This window comes from Schistocerca piceifrons, chromosome 6 (genome assembly GCF_021461385.2).
Source record: "Schistocerca piceifrons isolate TAMUIC-IGC-003096 chromosome 6, iqSchPice1.1, whole genome shotgun sequence".
Classification (NCBI taxonomy): Eukaryota; Metazoa; Arthropoda; class Insecta; order Orthoptera; family Acrididae; genus Schistocerca; species Schistocerca piceifrons.
The window spans coordinates 292,061,358-292,073,368 of NC_060143.1; positions in this window are offsets into that span (position 1 = coordinate 292,061,358).

Below are 12,011 nucleotides of genomic sequence, written 5' to 3' on the forward strand. Positions count from 1 at the left end.
AAGATTGGTGTTATATGGGAAGGAACTGGATTGGGTTTTGGGATTTTCTCTTCGACTTAATCGTCGAAGATCGTCATAGGGCGCTTATGCTTATCGCGAGACATGTCATACCGACCTAGGGAGTGGATGAGCGCGTTTTCGGATCTGGAAGAACCCTCATAGAAGGCCCTTGCCAGATCCTGGAAACGCTCTCTCAGGAGTGGGATTTCGGCTGCGGCGTGCAAGTCGTCTGTGGGGAATCCAAGAGGTAGGTGCAGTGCCCTTCTGAGGGCGCGGTTCTGCAGCCTCTGGAGTTTGTCCAGGTGCTGCTTTGCCGCGTATCCCCAGACAGGGCACGCATACTCCATTACTGGCCGGATCAGGGCCTGGTAAACATTTACTGCTACTGGGCAGGGAAGGGAGCTGTTTGTGTTCAGGATAGGGTATAGAATGGACATTCTGGCGCAGACCTTCCTGTGGACCTCGTCTATGTGGGGTTTCCACGTAAGACGAGAGTCCAAGGTTACGCCAAGGTACTTGGCGGTTCTGCGCGAGGGGAGTTGGATTCCATTTAGGTGAAGGTGGAGGGGGGGACGTTGAGGAGGTTCGCGCCTTCCGAGCCTGCGGGTAATCAGCATTGCCTGCGTCTTCTCGGAGTTGATCGTGATGCGCCAGCGACGGGCCCAAGTTTCTGTGTCATCTAAAACCTTTCGTAGCCTACGGATGACCAGGTCCTTGTTCGCATTTCTCGTGTAGAAGGCTGTATCGTCAGCGTACTGTGCAGTGTGCACCAGGGGGGCCGTCGGAGTATCCGCAGTGTACAAACTGTACAATACGGGCCCCAGGACCGATCCCTGTGGCACCCCGGCACGAATACGCCTTCTGGTGGAGGTGGCAGTTTCTACTTTGACGGAGAAAGTCCTATTCGTGAGATAGCTCTTAATGAGCTGAACTATGCTCCCGGGAAACCCTTGTGTGTACAACTTGTAGAGTAGCCCTCTATGCCATACTGAATCAAAGGCTTTGGCTACGTCTAGTAGCACTATCCCGCAGTAGCCTCTGTGGTTGAAGCCCTCTGTGGCTGCTTCAACCATTCTCATGACCTGTTGTGGGGCAGAGTGGTTCTGCCGGAACCCAAATTGGAAATCCGGCAGAATTTGCTCTCTGGTAATATGTTCTTGTATGGGTCTTAGCAGGAGGCGCTCATAGATCTTGCTGAGTGTTGGCAAGAGGCTAATCGGCCTGTAGTGCTGCGGGAATAGAGGGTCTTTCCCTGGTTTGTGTATCGCGACCACTTCCGCATGTTTCCAGCAAGCTGGGAAAACACGGGAACGAGTAATCTCGTTGAGGACGTTCGCGAGGTGTGTGATCGCTGTGGGTGGGAGTTTTTTGACTAACTGGTTTGTGACACTGTCGTGCCCTGGCGCCTTTTTTGTAGGGAGGGACCTGATTACTCTTGCCACGTCCTCGGGGGCAAAAAGTATGGGTTCGTCCTCTGGGTCCTCCTCGGCATTGAGGAAGACGGCCAGTTGACGACTGACTACCTCTTCGTGTTCTTCATCCTGGGGTTCTGCCGCTTGGAACTGCTTCTCAAAGGAGTCGGCGAGGGCGTTGGCCTTTCCAGCATGGCTGTAGACCAGTCCCCGCTCGCCATGCAGTGGCGGCATCCTAGCGCGTCGTTTTGTAAACTGTTTGGTCGCTTGCCATAGTGTATGATCGTCTACTTTGAGAGATGTGAGGCGGTTTTGCCATTGCTGGTTTCTGTGCTCATTGAGCGCTACCTTCAGCTCTCTCTGTAGACGATTGAGCAGCCTCCTGGTGGCCTGATTTCTGGTGATCTTCCACTCTTTTGCCACTCTGTTCTTGTGTCGAATTTGAGGTAGCAAGTGTTCCGGGAGCTGTATTTGCGGCGGTGGGCCATCCCTTTGTGGAGGGGTGGCTTCTTCCGCTGCCTGCAAGATGGTGCCTGTTAGGTCTTGTAGCACTTGTTCTACTGTTTCAGCAGTGGGTGGCGGAGCGCGAGCGATATCAGAGGCGACAGTTTCTTGGTATCGCTCCCAGTCTGTTCGTTTGTACGACGTCTGGTACCGTGGGAGTGCTACCCATTCTCCCACATCGACCTCCAGAATCACTGGGTTGTGGTCGGAGGACATTCTGTTGATTGTCCTTGCGGCCACGAACCCTGCGATCCTCCTGGTGAGAGCTATGTCTAACACATCGGGCCTGCTTCCGTTTTTCGGAAAATGTGTGGGCTCGACTGGACCCCATGTTTCGAAGTGGTGGGCGCGCGCTAGTTGTTGCAGTTTGGCGCCTGCTCTGGAGGTTACTCTAGAATTCCAATCAGGATGTTTGGCATTGAAGTCTCCCCCTATTATGAGTTTGCCTTCAATTTGCCCTAGAGCAGCTATGTCTCCCTCATCTATCTGGTCATGTGGGGGTCGGTAGACTGCAACAATTGTTAGGGGTCCAGTGGCAGTGGTTACTTCCACCGCCACTGCTTCGATTTTGTTGGTAGCTGGTAAGAATACCTGGTGGTGGGGGATCCCTCTTTTTACATATATGGCCACTCCTCCGCCTTGTGTTGGCCTATCTTTACGGTAGCTAATGTAGTTGGGAACTGTCGCTTTTACTCCCTGTTTTAGGTGGGTTTCCCCCATCATGCATATGTCGATGGAGAACTCCTTCATGAGTTCTCGGAACTCGACCTCTTGATTAACAATGCCATCTGCGTTAAAGACGCACATTGTCAGGCCTTGAATATTTGGTCGTCTATTCATGATGGGGTGTTGATACTACTGAGGAAGTCGCAGAGGGGAGCGACTGCTGGACTGTTGCCTGAAGGGCGACGAGGATCTGTGTGTTCTGCTTCTGGGCTTTCCTGAATTCCTTCATCATTTCCATGACGAGGTTCATGGTCTGCACCATTACGCCTAACAACTGATCCATGGGGGGAGAGTGTGTGTGGGGTTCCCTGGGCCTTCTCATTGGCTGCGTTACATATGCGGATCGGCGGAAGCAGAATTTGGTCCGTCTCTATGACAGCGCCATCTCGTAGTGCGGAGACGGACGAGTGCTGCGCCTGCGCTGTTGTGCTTAGCGGGGCGCGCTCTAGTGGGAAAGTTGTGTACGCGCTGACTACGCGAAACTATGTACACAACAACAAGATCAATATTTTCTGGATTTGTGCTGTCATTAGACCATTTTCTTGGTGGTAACTCAAAATATCCAAACACAGTATATTTTCCAAAATTCTACTGCAAACTGACATCTGCAATATGGGTTTGTAATTTGCTGGACTAATCTTATTTTCCTTATTGAGTACTGGTGTTAGCTGTGCAACTTTCCATTCCTTACGTACACATCTTTTGTTGAGCAAGAGTGAGCATTTGTATATGATTGCCAAGTACAGAGCTATTGCATCAACATACTCTGAAAGGAACCTAATTGGTTTGTAATCTGGACCTGAAAACTTGCCTATATTAAGTGATTTAAGTTGCTCTTCTACAAAGAGCATATCTACTTCTAAGTTACTCATTTTGGCAGCTGTTCTTGATATGAATTCTGGAATTCACAGTCATCATCAACAGTATTCTGTTCTTTCGAGAACAGTTACTGTCTTCATATATATAGTTAAAGGCTACCCAGCCATTGACCTTCATCTGTGCGAATGCGCGCAGGTTGCCCAAACTTACGGGAATCGCAAAGCGTGTGCGAGTAATGAGTGAGTGAATGGGCAAATGTCTATAAGGTACATTACATATGTAGAATTTTGGACAGTTGGGAATGTGAGTCTCGCAGGAAGCGTGCAAGGGGTAAGTCCCTGCAGTCACGCTATTCATCTGTGTCCTCGGTGGCTCAGATGGGTAGAGCGTCTGCCATGTAAGCAGGAGATCCCGGGTTTGAGTCCCAGTTGGGGCACACATTTTCAGCTGTCCACATCGAGGTATATCAACACCACCTGTCGGCAGCTGAGAGTTTCAGTTAGTCATCATTTATTCTAAAGAAAAAGTGTTTAAATCATAATTCTGAAAAAATAGAAAGTGGGAAACCTTAATTTCTTCGAAGTGACTAATTTTGAACACTTTTTGAAACAGTTTCAATTATTTCCTTGAGTTGTAATTTGATTTTGGTAGTAATTCAAGAGTTAATATCAGAACATTTAAAGTTATGCAATCTTTGTCTCAAGTCACAGAATCTGTGATAATTTCTCAATAACCGTTTAAGATTTGATATGGGGTTGACATTTAAGTGAACGAAATAACTTTGAATAATAACAGCTCCTACATTCTCACCAAAAATTTTGGTAGAAAAACAGTTTGAAGTGCTATACTTAACTCTTCAGTGCGTGTGCCTCACGATTTCACATGAACGGCACACCAAGTCACTTACACCAGTATTTCATATTAACATAATTATCGGTTTTCGGCAAAGCACAGGCTAGAAACTGCAGTAAAACAGCTTGTAATTGCATTAATTATTTGTTTGAGGTAAAAATAAGTAAAAAGCAGTCAAATTATGAAAATCATTTACGTCAATAAACATCTTCAATCAGAACAAGTTTCCTTCTGCTGGTCATTAAGATCACTGGAAAAAAACATAACTTTCTGACAAGAATGCTCATAGCAGATGATGTTTCCACAACTGTTGCACATCCTGACATATCTGTGTCCTCCATATGTGTGGCATATTTAAGATTTAGGTTTGTCCTAAACTGGACCCCCCTGAATATTTCTAGAAATATTTGTATATTTTTCGGATGGTGTATTAGTTTTGCCCTTTATTCCACATCAGAATTCATTCATAAAACTACACAACAAGAATTTCAGTTCATGTTTATAATCTGGATTTGTGGCTAAGGATGTTAGTATTGCTATATAGCTACATTTTTCCACAATCCATGTGTTGTTACAGCGTGACAAGTATTGAACTATATGAAATAAAACTGTTACAACTTCTGAACAGTTTGCATTAGGATGTTCAAACTGCATTGTTGGCCGTGGGGTTTGATGGGAATTAGTATGCGCATGCATGGTTTGGTTTAGCGATGAGGCCCACTTCCATTTGGATGTGTTCATCAATAAGCAAAACTGGCGCATTTTGGGAACTGAGAATCTGCATTTTGCAATCAAGAAGTCTTCTTCACCCTCAACAGGTGACTGTGTGGTGTGTAATGTCCTTTCATGGAATAATTGGTGCAATATTCCTTGAAGGTGCGGCGACTACCAAGTGGTACATGAAAGTTTTGGAAGATGATTTTATCCCCATTATCCAAAGTTATCCTAATTTCGATAAGATGTGGTTCATTCAAGACAGAGCTCGACCCCATCAAAGCAGGAGTGTGTTTGCTGTCCTGCAGGAGTACTTTGGCGACCACATTCTGGCTCTGGGGTACCAAGAGGTCAATAGCATCAGCCTCGATTGGCTGCCACATTCTCTGGATCCGAACACATGCGACTCCTTTTCGTTGGGCTATATTAAAAACAAGATGCACCAATAACCCCAAAACCATTGCTGAGCTGAAAACAGCCATTAAGGAGATCATCGACTGCATCGATATTCCGACACTTCGGGGGTCAAGCAGAATTTTGTTATTCATTTGCACCACATCTTCGCCAGTGATGGCAGGCATATCAAACATGTCATAACCTAAATCTGAATATCTGTAGTGACGTTTAAATGTTGAATAAAGTGTGTGCACACCGTAGAAACTAATTTATGTTTCTTTCATATAGTTCAATAATTGTACCCTGTATGAGCTATGATGATGTCTTCTATCACCTTGTCAGTGATAGGCAGATAAAATTCATCTAAATGCATTTTGCTAGTCCCTTTTGGCCCAGGTACAATTCTTATAATGTTTTTATCACTTGCTTTTCCTGTGCTTGCGGGATGACTAATCCAAAAGTTTTATTGCCTTTTCCAATTTAATGTGTGGTTTCTGGCTGCAACATCATGTACAGCAGTTTCCCTACTGTCATTTTCTATGAGTGTTTCGATTTATTACTTTGGTCACCAGCTTAAATAATTTCCTCTCCCATGTCAAAACCATCATCAGATGCATCACACGTCAACTTATCTTCAGAAATTTCCATTAGTATCTACAGAATTTCTTCAGAGTTCATTACAATATCTTTTTCCCTGGAAATAAATACACCCATAATGCAACCAATTAAAACTGCAAATACGAATAAATGTTGAAAATATGAGCAACAAATTGTAAGCATAAAAAGTCGAACATACACTCACACGATTATGTGTGTGGTGGCAGTTACACAGCAGAGGCTGAACTTTAGTTAGCGAAGGTGTTACAACTAAACAATGACCACGGCCAGTTTCAACTGTGATCACACACACTTCAACTATGATGAACACTGAATACTAGATTGCTACTGATAACACCAACAGAAAACTAAAGCTTATGCCATGGCTCGCCCACTCTCAGGTTAAATATTATACAGCAGCCCACTCAAAACAGTATTCTACGACACAATGTGTCATTGTTCTGTGAAACAGCAAAGGTAATTCTTGGACATAAAGTTTTTGAAGTAGTTCCTTCTTGGCTAGGCAGACTAAATGATCCTGCTGTACATAAGATGATACAGGAATCCATTTTCTGTTAAGAACAACATGAAATAAATGTGAAGAAATATTCGTATGGAGTGTACTCCTGCTAATTAACATGGACAGTTATGTCTATGAAAGAAGCTAGTTAAAGGACATTAACTATATTCTAATATGTATGAAGGAAGAATACAGGTCTATTATGCAGTGACGGGTGCACAGTTCTGTGGGACACTGAAGAGGAAAGCATATAATTAGCCATATTATGCCAAGTAAGAGTATGCACCTGGAGCAGTACACCATCATGGCTTATACTGGAACAAGACACCTCATATTATGACTGAAGCTGTCATTGTAGACAAATGGTTTAACACCAGTATGCTCTTTATACATTAGTATGGATGAAGAAGGTTATTTTGTATTATAATATGCACTGAGGTAACAAAAGTCATGGGATACCTCCTAGTATCTTATTGGACTCCTTTTGCCCAGTGTAGTGCAGCAACTCGACATGGCATGGACTTAACAAGTTGTTGGAAGTCCCTGCAGAGATACTGAGCCATGCTGCCTCTGCAGCCATCCATAATTATGAAAATGTTGCTGGGGCAGGATTTTGTACACGAACTGACCTTTCTATTACGTCCCACGAATGTTTGATGGGATTCACATAGTGAGATCTGGGTGACCAAATCACTCACTTGAATTGTTCAGAATATTCTTCAAACTACTTGTGAACATTTGTGATCCAGTAACATAGCATCATTGTTTGGGATCATGAAGTCCATGAATGGCTGCAAATGGTCTCCAAGTAACCTAAAATAACCATTTCCAGTCAATGACTGGTTCAGTTGGCCCAGAGAATCCAGTCCACTCCATGTAAACACAGCCCACACCATTATGTAGCCACCACCAGCTTGCACAATGCCTTGTTGACAACTTGGTCCCATGGCTTTGTGGGGTCTGCATCACACTCAAAACCTACAATCAACTCTTACTATCTGACATCAGGACTCATCTGATGTGGTCACAAGTCTACAAGATGTTATCTGGTATCATAGCCTATTAACGACAAATTTCATCAGATTGCTCTTACAGATACATTCATCATCTGTCTCACATTGAGTTCTGCAGTTATTTCACTCAATGCTGCTTGTCTGTCAGCAATAACAAATCTATGCAAATGCTGCTGCTCTCAGTCATCAAATGAAGGCCGTCAGCCATTGCATTGACTGTAGTGAGAGATATTGCCTGGAATTTGGTATTCTTGGCACACTCTTGCCACTGTGGATCCTGGAATATTAAATTCCCTACAATTTTGAAACTGGAATGTTCCATGCATCTAGTTCCAACTACCATTACATGTTTCCTTCATGCGGCAATAATCACGTCGGAAACCTTTTCACGTGAACCTCCTGAGTACAAATGGCAGCTCTGCCAATGCACTGCCCTTTTTTTTTCCTTATGCACATGAAAATACCCCCATCTGTATTTGTGCATATCACTATTCCATGACTTTTGTTGCCTCACTGTATATGTTCGTAATTCACCTTCTAACCACACTATATGGCCAAATGAAATGTTACAGAATATGCATGTAGGATGCACAATAATTTACTACATTAGCACAGTTATCCATGCTTGAACTTGTTTAATGATTATCTTGGAATGCTTATGTAAAAACACAGAAAACTTTTTAATGTAATCGTGTTGAACTTGTAGTGGCGGTGATTTGCACAGCAACGCAGTCACAATGATGTGACATGACAGAAGAAATTCATGTAAACAATATCTATGCACCAGTAAATTAAACCATTCAAAACAAGTTTGACACAACATCCATGACTTGCATAGTTTATTATCCCCCTCTCTAGATACATCTTTCTCAACACCCTTTTGACCACAGGAAAGCACTACATACAGCTTCCAGCATTTTCAGTGGTGTTCAGTTAGTGTGTGTTGTGTCTCCAACTGTGAAAAGAATAATAGAGCTTTGTATGCAGTTTGGTCTGCCAACATGTAAGAAGGGTCCTGCTCAGCTTAGACTATATGTGCATTGTTACTTTATTGAAAAAAGTGGTGTCGGTATGGGAAATTGTTTGGTGAATTGGCATTCATACAACTGACTGCTTTTGTGAGAAACAAATCCTTGAGGATCTCCCTTTAAATGATTACACATAGTGAACAACACCAGCTGATGTGCAGTGCGGACAAATCACAGTTTGTAGGTACACTACCAAGAATGCTGCAGAACTGTACATTGACTTTACGAGACAACTGGAAGGGCTCTAAGAGATCCATTATGAAGAACATTACAAACCCAAGCACCATGGTAAGTGAAGGAGGTGAGCAAGGGAAGAGGTTCATAACTTTCTGAACAGCATGGCGGCAAGCTGGTATGACATGGGCATACAAAAACTGCCACAGTGTCTACAAAAATGCATAGACAGAAATGGTGATTATGTCGAAAAATAGCTAAATCTTCAAGCTGTAAACTGATGTAAACCATTCTAGAAATAAACAGGTCTATGTACTTATAAAAAAAATAGGCAACCTTACTTTTGGGATTACCCTTGTACATTGATTAAGAACAAAAATATCCCTTAGTGACTAACAGCTGGCACACTTCGTCAGTAGAGCAATTTTTAAATTATTATCATTAATTTTGCAATGCTTATATTAATTATTTGTCTTTAAGCACGTGTAGCTCTTAAAGTTAAAATAACACAAATTGTGTTGATGTGGCAGTGATTTTGTTTTAAAGTGAGACTGTTTGCTGTATTTTCACTTCTTTCATGACAGGAGATTCCGTTCCATTTCCGGGTGGAGTGAGACATTTAGGTTGTTTGACTATATGGCTCTGTCAATTGCCTGCGGGCAGGGGTGTTCAAATGAATCATGCATCAGAAAACAAGTCATGTCTGTGGCACAATAAGGCTACCTGGTGTGTAGCTTACACTATCTGAGCCAGCTTCAAGTCCACGTAACTGGAATTACCCCAGTAGCAAACTTTCTCCAATACCTGCTTTCAAAAGGATATGTCCTACTCTGTAACTAACAGATGCACCGAATCATCCCACCACTGTGAGAGGCATACCCTATGTTGTGACTCGCCGATCATTCAAAGCGCCGCCACGCAATTACGCGTGTCCTCTACGTGCGGCGCTGTCTGCCAGCCATGCAGCAGCTGCGCCACCTAAGCGGCCAGCCGAGCAGCGGCCACTAGACTGGGACTCAGTGCTCATTCGAATGCTAACGTGTACACGTCTTGCTTGTCAACTTACTCTGTGACTTATATGTGTTGTGTCGTTCTGAAATGTGTGTGTTAAACTTGACATTATAACAATCGGTGACGAGGTAGTGGATTTTTCCTTTTGACCGTTGACCCACAGGTTTCCATGGCTACTGTCGGGCAACTACTGCAAAATCTCCTTAACAGCAAACACTTCTAACAGCGGCGATTCGCGATTTCGTCGCGGCGTCAAATGCGGGTCATTTCTCGTCGTTGGCTATACCTCCTTTTCCTCCTTACGACGAGACCGGTCTGATTATGAAAAACGTCTTCGACAGCACTTCTTGGCATTTCCTGTCACGGACGAACAACCATGTAAGTCTCTGTTCCTTTCCTGGATTTCACCTCAAATGTATCGGTTGTTGTCGCAATTGGCTCCTTTGAAGGATCCTGCGTCTTTGTCCTTTGCTGAAATGTGCTCACTTCTGTCTGTCTATTTTCAAAAGCAAACGCATGTGGTAGCCTCTCGTGTTGCCTTTTATCGTTGTCAAAAACAGCCACATCAATCCTATCGTGCTTGGGCTGCTGAACTTGCTGGAGACCAGTATTTTTCTAAAATTGACCTGTCAGAAGCTTATCATCAACTTCCTCTCGACGCTGCTTCCTGGCAGTTTCTGGTCCTTAACACGCCTTTCGGCCTCTATCAATACCAACGCTTGCCATTCGGGGTTGCTAGCGCCCTTGCTCTCTTTCAGCGATTCTTGGAACAATTATTGCTCCCTGTCCCTGGGTGTATCAATTACATGGACGACATTGTTGTCACTGGCTCCACCACTGAAGAACATCTTCAAAATCTCCGCACACTTTTTCATGTCTTACAGACTGCCAGTCTTAAGCGTAATCTTCAGAAATCACAATTTTTTCAGGCATCTATCACGTACTTGGGGTTTCAACTCTCTAGGGATGGTATTTGTCCGCTTCAGCAAACTGTCGCTGTGATCGATGCCCTTCCTCGTCCTACATCTGTTAAGGAACTGCAGGCCTTCTTGAGGAAAATAGCATACTATCACAAGTTTTTACCGTCTGCGGCTTCGGTGGCTCAGCCGTTGCATCACCTGTTGCATAAAAACGTGCCTTTTCACTGGTCCACGTCATGCGATGCGGCTTTTCAGAAATTGAAGACTCTGCTGAAACAGGCCCCGTGCCTGGCTACTTATCAACCTGGCCAACATCTTGTTCTTGCCACAGACGCCTCTCAATACGGGGTCGGTGCAATCCTTGCGCACAGTTTTTCTGATGGTTCGGAACAACCCATTGCTTATGCCTCCAAAACGCTCACGGATGCCCAACAAAAGTATTCTGAAATTGAAAAAGAAGCTTTGGCCATTATTTATGCTCTTCATAATTTTGGTGTTTTTCTCTATGGCTCAAAATTTCATCTTGTTATGGATCACAAACCACTTGTTTCCTTGTTTCATCCATCAACATCACTTCCCGACAAGGCTGCATACCGTCTCCAGCGTTGGGCTCTTTACTTGTCTCGTTTCAATTATGAGATTCATTTCCGGCCAACGGCTCAACACGCAAATGCTGATGCTCTGTCTTGCCTTCCCATGGGTCCTGATCTGGCATTCGATAGGGACGAACTTTTGTGTTTCCACCTGGATGTTGCCGAGCACTGGGTTGTGGACGGGTTCCCCATCACTGGAGACAGGCTGGCGGCTGCTACGGATTCTGACCCTACCCTCTCCCAGGTTTTACGCTGTATTCAGAAGGGTTGGCCAGATCGCCAGTCCGCTAAGACTTCTGATCCGTTGCAGAACGACTACGCTTTGCGCTACCGCCTCACGGCTAGGGATGGTGTTATCCTCCTTTCCACTGACAATGCTTCGCCGCGTGTTGCGCCTCCTTCACCAAGGGCACTGGGGTGTGTCTCGCACAAAATCTCTGGCGTGCCGTCATGTGTACTGGCCTGGTATTGACTCTGAAATAGTACACATGGCCGCTGCCTGCGGCTCTTGTGCGTCGCAGGCCGCTGCCCCGAAGTCATCTTTGTCACTGGCCTTCGCCTGAGAAGCCCTGGGAGCGCATTCATGCTGACTTCGCAGGACCCTTTTTAGGTACTTATTGGCTCCTCGTAATTGACGCGTACTCTAACTTTCCTTTCATTGTCCGTTGCACGTCACCTACCACTGCGGCAACCACCAGTGCTCTCGCCCACATTTTTTTCTTTGGAAGGCCT